This window comes from Coptis chinensis, chromosome 6 (genome assembly GCF_015680905.1).
Source record: "Coptis chinensis isolate HL-2020 chromosome 6, ASM1568090v1, whole genome shotgun sequence".
Taxonomy (NCBI): Eukaryota; Viridiplantae; Streptophyta; class Magnoliopsida; order Ranunculales; family Ranunculaceae; genus Coptis; species Coptis chinensis.
In genome coordinates, this window is record NC_141461.1 from 18,568,447 (window position 1) to 18,576,334 (window position 7,888).

General features: G+C 38.0%; 1 pseudogene; it reads left to right on the forward strand.

Moving 5' to 3' along the window:
- Nucleotides 1-2,535: 2,535 nt before the first annotated feature.
- LOC147491913 (putative F-box protein At5g55150) lies at nt 2,536-4,497 on the forward strand (annotated as a pseudogene).
- Nucleotides 4,498-7,888: the final 3,391 nt, after the last annotated feature.

The window sequence follows — 7,888 nt, forward strand, 5'->3', positions numbered from 1 at the left end:
ATGGGTTGTATGAGTTTTCTGTGATACCTTTTGGGTTGACGAATGCACCTGCATTCTTTATGGACCTGATGAATCGTATTTTCAGGCCCTTTTTGGATAAATTTGTGATTGTTTTCATTGATGATATTTTAGTGTATTCACAAAACACAGAAGAACATAAGATGCATTTGAAGATAGTGATGGAGACGTTCAGAGAACAGAAGTTGTATGCTAAGTTTAGCAAGTGCCATTTTTGGGAGGAAGCAATTCATTTCTTGGGACATGTGGTATCTAGTGAAGGGATTGTTGTAGACCCTGAGAAGGTTGTTGCAATGAAAGAATGGAAACAACCAACCACTGTTACAGAGATTAGGAGTTTCCTGGGGTTAGCTGGATATTATCAAAGATTTATTGAGAAGTTCTCGCTTATTGCAACTCTGCTCACATAGTTAACTAGGAAGGATGTGAAGTTTGTGTGGACTAATGATTGTGAGAAGGCTTTCTTAGAGTTGAAACAAAGGTTGACTACAGCTCCAATTTTAGGAATCTCGACTAGAGGCGGAAAACTAGTGGTTTTTACAGATGCTAGTAGAACTGGTTTGGGTTGTGTGTTAATGCAAGACCAGAAGGTAGTGTCGTATGCTTCACGACAGTTGAAGATACACGAGAGACGTTATCCTACTCATGACCTGGAGTTAGCGACAGTGGTTTTTGCTTTGAAGGTGTGGATGCATTATTTATATGGTGAGAAGTTTGAGCTTTACACAGATCACAAGAGTTTGAAGTATCTTTATTTGCAGAAAGAGTTGAATATGAGACATCAGAGATGGATGGAGTTCATAAGTAGTTATGACTTCGAGATTCAGTATCACCCAGGTAAGGGCAATGTAGTTGCGGATGCACTTAGTCAATTGCCTGGTGTTTTGACCACTCTTATGGTGCAAGAGTGGAAGAGTTTAGAGACTATAGCAGCTTATGATGTCCGGACTACACCATATACAGATGAGGGGTATATATGTAGTTTGGAGGTTAGGCCGGTGATTTTCAGTAGAGTGATTGCCATGCAGCACAGAGACCGATTTCTTTTGAGTCGGTTAGATGATCTGGTCATTGATATTTTAGATGATTGTCCGTCTGATTGGGCATTTGATTCTGAGGGAGGATTGAGATTTCATGAGAGATTGTGTGTACCAGATGATGCAGAGTTAAAAAAGGAGATATTATATGAAGCTCATCGTTCTCGGTTTACAATTCATCCTGGAGGAACGAAGATGTACCAAGACTTGAAGAGGACCTTTTGGTGGGAAGGAATGAAAAGAGATGTCGGAGAATATATTTCTCAGTGTTTAACTTGTCAGCAGGTTAAGGCATAACATCAAAGGCCTTCTGGATTATTGCAGCCATTAGAGATACCGATGTGGAAATGGGAGCACATTTCTATGGTATGTGGCGGGAATGACCTAAGGTATTCATTGAATGTGCCATGAATGACTTGAGTTTTTGTGCCCAAAGAGGCTGTGAAATATATGCATGAAAGCCCAGAGATGGCTATGATATCGTAGTATTCGGTGGGAGAGAGGCACACAGAAATGTGTGATTTGACAAATGTGTGGAGTGCAAATTGTGGAGTAGGTACTAAAGGGTGAGTGTATAAGAAAAGTAATTGATTAATTGATAAGAGAAATTGATTTGATTATGCGAGTGTGTTTGGGCTTACATTTGAACACCTATATGATATCTACATATGGTATATAAAATTTCTAACTTTCTTTTGTAGGAGGGTAGGACTTAATAATATTTTGTGCAGGCACACGGTCCTACCCTTATACAACAGTGGATAACGGTAAGTTTTAATTCAATTACTTAGTTATTAAAACAAGTTATTATAACGAGTTATAAGATGGAAGTTTTGCTTGGGAAGAAACTATGCCGATTGAAATGACGGAACTACTTGTCTTCCAAGCTGAGAATGATTAAATTATGATATATTTAAAGTGTAAGTTGGATAAGTAAAGATTGGAAATGTTTATATGTGGTTAGTCTACTCATACCAGCAAATTCCATTTTGCTGACCCATGTTTGCTTTGTTTTGGCAACGTGGGTGTGTTATTGGGAATATAGGTGGACGACAGTGGAACCGCGGTGTATGATTTGGATTTTTGCCTGGAGCAGTTTGTTAGTGCTTTAATTAGGTCCGATTCTTATTGAAAGGATGTAATAAGGTAGTTTATATTTTTCAGCATGACATGAGAACATGGTAGTGAGGACTATTAGTAAGAGAGTTTGTTTGATGTTTTGTTTGGACGGGAGATAGCTTAATAAAGTGATGGTGGAAACTTCTGGGGTTTATTTATTTTCAAGTGGTTTCTTTTATGATGTGGGTTTTAGGCTTTGACATGTGTTGTATCCACCCCGTCATAGCCTGGGTTTTTAGATAATTGAACCGAGTGATGTTTGAGATATTTATATTTTAAATATTCACTTTGTAATTGTTTAGAAATTGGCCGCGGACAGTTCTGATTGATTCAACCTAGCCACCCACCGAATTTCCTCCTCCTTGCTCCTTCACTTGCCGCCGATTTGCCTCTCTATCATTGTCTATAATTTCTTGGACTTGCTCCATCGTCAAGCTTGCTACTGGGTTTTCCACTAGATTTGGTTCGGCCTCCTCCTCGTCTTCAAATCCTACATTTTCAGACCCCTCACTTGACTCTTCCCCGGCCTCTTCCTCCACCTTTTCTCTCTCTCTTCTCAGCTCATCGTTCTCCTCTCTCAACCTTTCAATCTCTTCTTGCATCAGGCGTGCTTCTTTCGCTACTCGCCCTTCTTCTCGTTCTTCCCCCTCCTCAATCACCACTTCTGGTGTCAGTTCCTGAATCCTCACCTTCTTTGGCCTACCCGCTGCTCTCTTTGGTGCCATTTCTAAGTTTGCTTTTTTCTCGTTCCCCACAGACGGCGCCAAATGTATGAACCTAAAATATCTCCTCTACAAGCCTCTCTTTTTCTCTCTCTTTTTCACTGTTCCCTCTTTCTTTCCACTGTCTAGGGTTCCGTGGTTTTGATTCGCTGCTCCTCTGTGTCTTTGATTATGTTGTCTCCTATCCCCTACACCGTAGACTTAGTCCAATATTCCCATATTGTGCCACTACAGTTATAAAGGATGGAGCCAGAGTCAGACCTAAGCAGAGGAAACATGGCAGATTGGTCTCAAGTACCAAACGATTGCATACCTTTAATTGGCACCAAACTTAAGGTTGCAGCAGATATCTTTAGTTTCCGTGGAGTCTGCAAATTATGGAGGAACTTTTTACCATTCCCTCAACCCCCTTGGCTCGTGCTTGCTGAAGAGAAGGACAAACTCAAATCCCCGCTTTGTCATGGCTTTGTTGGTCTTGGTGAGCAACATGTTTATGAACTAGACCTCCCAGAGGTTCATCAAGCGCGGTGCGTTGGGTCTACAGGTACATGGCTAATCACAGTAGATAATAATAGAATGATTCGTTTGTTGAATCCATTTTCAAGAACTCAAATCGTTCTTCCATCACAATCTACTTTCGAGCATGGAATGCCCTATCCAGATAACGAGTTTACCCCTGAAGAACATAGAGATTGGTTAGTACGCAAATTAGTTATATCCTCACCTCCGTTAAGTAGTACTAGTGGTAGTAGTAGAGATTGCATTGTTATGGCTATCCACCATAACCATGGAAGGTTGGCAATCGCTAGACCAGGTGATGCTTCTTGGACAACTGTTGAAACTCCAGAACTTCTAGCTCAAGATATTGTTTTCTATAAGGGACAGTTTCATACTGTTAATCTCTACGGAGCAGTAATGGTTTGCGACATTGGTGATGATTTGCATTCTCCGAAAGCTTCAGTGCTCATGGATCGTTTTCAATTGGAAAAAGTATGTGGTACAAAACTCGACTGTAGTAATAATACTTATGTGGTAGAATTATTGCGGGAGCTTTTACTTGTTGTAAAATTGACTACGTTTTTCTATAGCGATGGTAAAGAAGAAGAAGAAGATTATAAAACGGAGAGATTTGAAGTTTACAAACTAGATTTTGCCAATAAGAAATGGGATGAGGTCAAGTGTTTGGGGGAACATTCGTTGTTTCTGGGGTTTAATACTTCAGTCTCTGTATTGGCGTCTGTCTAAGTATTCAGGATCGGTTAAAAAGAACTATATTTATTTCACCGATAATTTCACATTTGGATATCGTGGAGGCGGACGTGATATGGGAGTTTTTGACTTAGAGGATAACAGTATAAACCCACATTACAAAGGCATTTCTAATTCTCTTTACTCGCCTGCCCTTTGGATTGTCCCAACATCGTTAGTGACTAGTGAGTGTTGTCCCAACATCGTTAGTGACTAGTGAGTGTGAGAGTCGTGATGTGATCTGAATACAACTATGAATTTTCAATACTCAAAATGCATCCACTAGAAGATGTTGCACCCTACCTATGTTGATTATTATACTTGTTTTGTCATAGTTTATTCTGTTTAGTTGGCTGTGGAAGAAAATTCAGTGAATTATCAATATTTAGTAATTTGTTAAACACGTTTGGCTATTTAGTAATTGTGAAATGACCAAAAAATACATTGAAACAGACAACACAATACTTTCAAAAAGTTATTCAGAGTTTCAGACAAACCGTCCAATTAATTACGTATACCGTTCCCCAAATCTAATTTGCCTACACCATCTTCTTCTACCGCCCTATTCAATTTTCTCTCCTCAGAAAACACAAAATTAATCATAACGACAGCAATGGCATTGGATCCAAAATCCATAATCACACCACCAGCATCATACGCATCTTTCAAATCAGACACCGACCAATCATCCTCACGTCGACATTCAAGAAGAATACGTCAAAGACAAACAAAAGATTCTCAAACACGAACTCCTCCGTGCTCAGGAGGAAGACAAGAGGATTCAATCTGTTCCTCTTGTCATTGGTCAGTTTATGGACAGTGGCGGAGCCAGAAATTTGTTTCAACTCAACTCAATTTGTGTGTACACAACTACATGAACTTAGTTTGTTTTATTTTAGTTCAACATTGTTCATCAATATATATAAATATTTTACGTAAACAAGCACTTCTTAATTTATTTAGTCAATATTTGAAAATAAAAAAACTATGTTAATATATTTAGGTAATGGAGATTTCCTAATTCGTAAGTAGTGTTGAATTTGGTTACGAGTCACAACTCATTGCAACTAGTTAATCAAGTTTAGCCTTAGTAAATTGGACAAAATGAGATCCTGAGTATTTATTTATTAATAAGTCATGTATCTTGTTTTTTTTCACCAATTATGATAAGTTAGTCAAAAATTCTACATGGTTTCCAACAAAATTAAATTTAAAGAAGCATGGAATCATATGATATGATCAGCTTATTGTTTCTAACTTGAGTACTCCTCTAACTTTTCATTTTAACGGTTGGATGAATCCATTTGCTCAACAAATGAAATATTACCTTCACCAAATAACCCTTCATAGTTCACTTTTTTACAATTAGTTAAAGACCCTCTTTATTCAATGGCACAAAGAGAAAATTCAAAGCATAATAGACGCACTAAGTACCAACTCAAAGTACTGTTTTTTGCCAAATTTCAGGGTGAGCCAGGGCGTACCCTGGACCCCCCGGCTCCGCCACTGTTTATGGAGATGGTTGATCAGAATAATGGGATTGTCGGTCAATAATAGAGCTCAAAGAAGGGGGGAAATCACTAGTTCTTAAAATAACCACATTCCATTCACTGCTACATGCATGATGCAACCATTGATTAGGCTATGTTTAGAAAGAGTCCGAATTTGTTCACCAGCGGCTACTGCTGGTGAAATCCACCAGCGCTAATTGAAGCCCACGTGTATTACTAAACTAAACAATATATCTAAAAAACAAAAAAGGAATTAAACTATTTCTCGTACTTTCTGTCCTCTCCCACTTCCCTCCAATTTCTTTCTCTCCCGCTCATCCCCCTTCTTCTCCATTCTTCTCCTGCCTCACGTAAAAACAAAAAGTACGGAAAAATAAAAATAACAAAATACTTATTTTTTTTCTCGTACAAATTCGGACTCCCCTCGTCTCTCTACTCGTTTTATCTTTTTTCTTGTCATTTTGTTCAATAAAAATGGAACCAGTAATTGGAATGACATTCGACAGTGTTAAACATGCTCACAATTATTATAATAGTTATGCAAGAGCAGTTGGGTTTAGCGTGAGGGTTAAAAGATCAAACAGTAGTCGCTCCGATTCTAAAAAAATATTAAAATGTTGTCTTTGTTGTTCTTGCGAAGGAGTATACAAAATGATCAAAACGCCGGAGAAAAAAGAGAGATGAAAGGCGATTTAAGTGTTTGGCTGAGTTTGAAATTAGGTTGAAGAATGAGAAGTATGTTTTGACTAAGTTCACTAGTGAACATAGTCACGATCTTGTTCCTCCATTAGATTCTAATTTATTAAGGTCTCACAGGTCAACAGATGAATCCTAGGAAGGAATGATGAGGAAAATGTATTCGGCGGGACTAAAACCAAGTCAAATTCACTCTTATGCTTGCGCAGAAGCGGGAGGAGCCAAATATCTGGACTACACTCGAATTGACTGTAATAACCAGTTGCAGAAAGAGCGAAGGGAGTATCTCAAGAAAGGAGATGCCCAATGTCTTCTTGATTATTTCAGGGAAAAAAAAAGAGAGAATAAATTCTTTTTTTATTCTATTCGGTACAATGAAGACAATGAAATAACTGGAGTTTTCTTCTGTGATGCGAAGTCAAGACGAGACTACGGATTATTTGGTGATGCAATTGGTTTTGACACAACCTTCAAAACAAATAATTATAATCTAGTGTGTGCTCCAATTGTTGGTATTAACAGTCATGGACAAACAGTGCTTTTTGGTTGTGGCTTATTGAGTGATGAAACCACACAATCATTCATTTGGTTATTTAACACGTTCTTGGAAGCCATGGGGGGAAAACAGCCAAAAACTATTTTCACTGATCAAGCTATGGCCATTTCTAATGCAATTGATGATGTATTCTTAGATAGTAGTCATCAACTTTGTCTTTGACACCTACGTATGAATGCTCTAAAGAATCTGGTGAAAAAGTTTGGTCAGTTCGAAAATTTTTATACGATGTTCAAGAAATGCATATATGAACCAGAGATTGTAAGTGAATTTAAAGAGAATTGGGAAGCCATATATGCTTAAAGAATTTGGATTGGAAGAAAATAATTGGTTGAGTACTTTGTATAAGTCACGTGAAAAGTGGGCCCAAGTTTATGCACGCGTTTTTTTTTTTGTGTTGGGATGACAACAACTCAAAGAAGCGAGGGCATCAATTCATTGCTGAAGCAATACTTTGGGAGTACTATCATTCTTCGACAATTTGTTGACCAGTACTCAAAGGTTGTGGACCATTTGCGCGGGAATGAAAGAGTAGCAGAGACCAAGTCTAAGCAAATTGCACCCAACTTAATCTCTACTTGGCGTGTTGAGAGAGAAGCATAAAAAAAATATATAAAAAAGATATTTAGCCTTTTCCAGCAAGAGTATACAAAACTTCTTAATCTTCGTTTATTGCAGGAATCGGGAGACGAGAGTACTAATATTTAAAAAGTTAAAGAGAGGGGAACGGACAAAAAGGATCGTACACTGACATATGTTCAAGCAGGACAAATAGTGCAATGTTCGTGCAGAAAATTTGAATTCCAAGGTACTTTATTTTTCGCTAATATTTTTGTTTTGCTTATCATTTGGATTTATTTTGAAAAACATTTATTGGTTTGAATTCTAAGGTATCCTTTGCTCTCATGTGTTAAAATTGTTCCATGAATTGGAGTTTACAAGTTTGCCTTCACATTATTATTTGAAGAGGTGGTCGAAGGA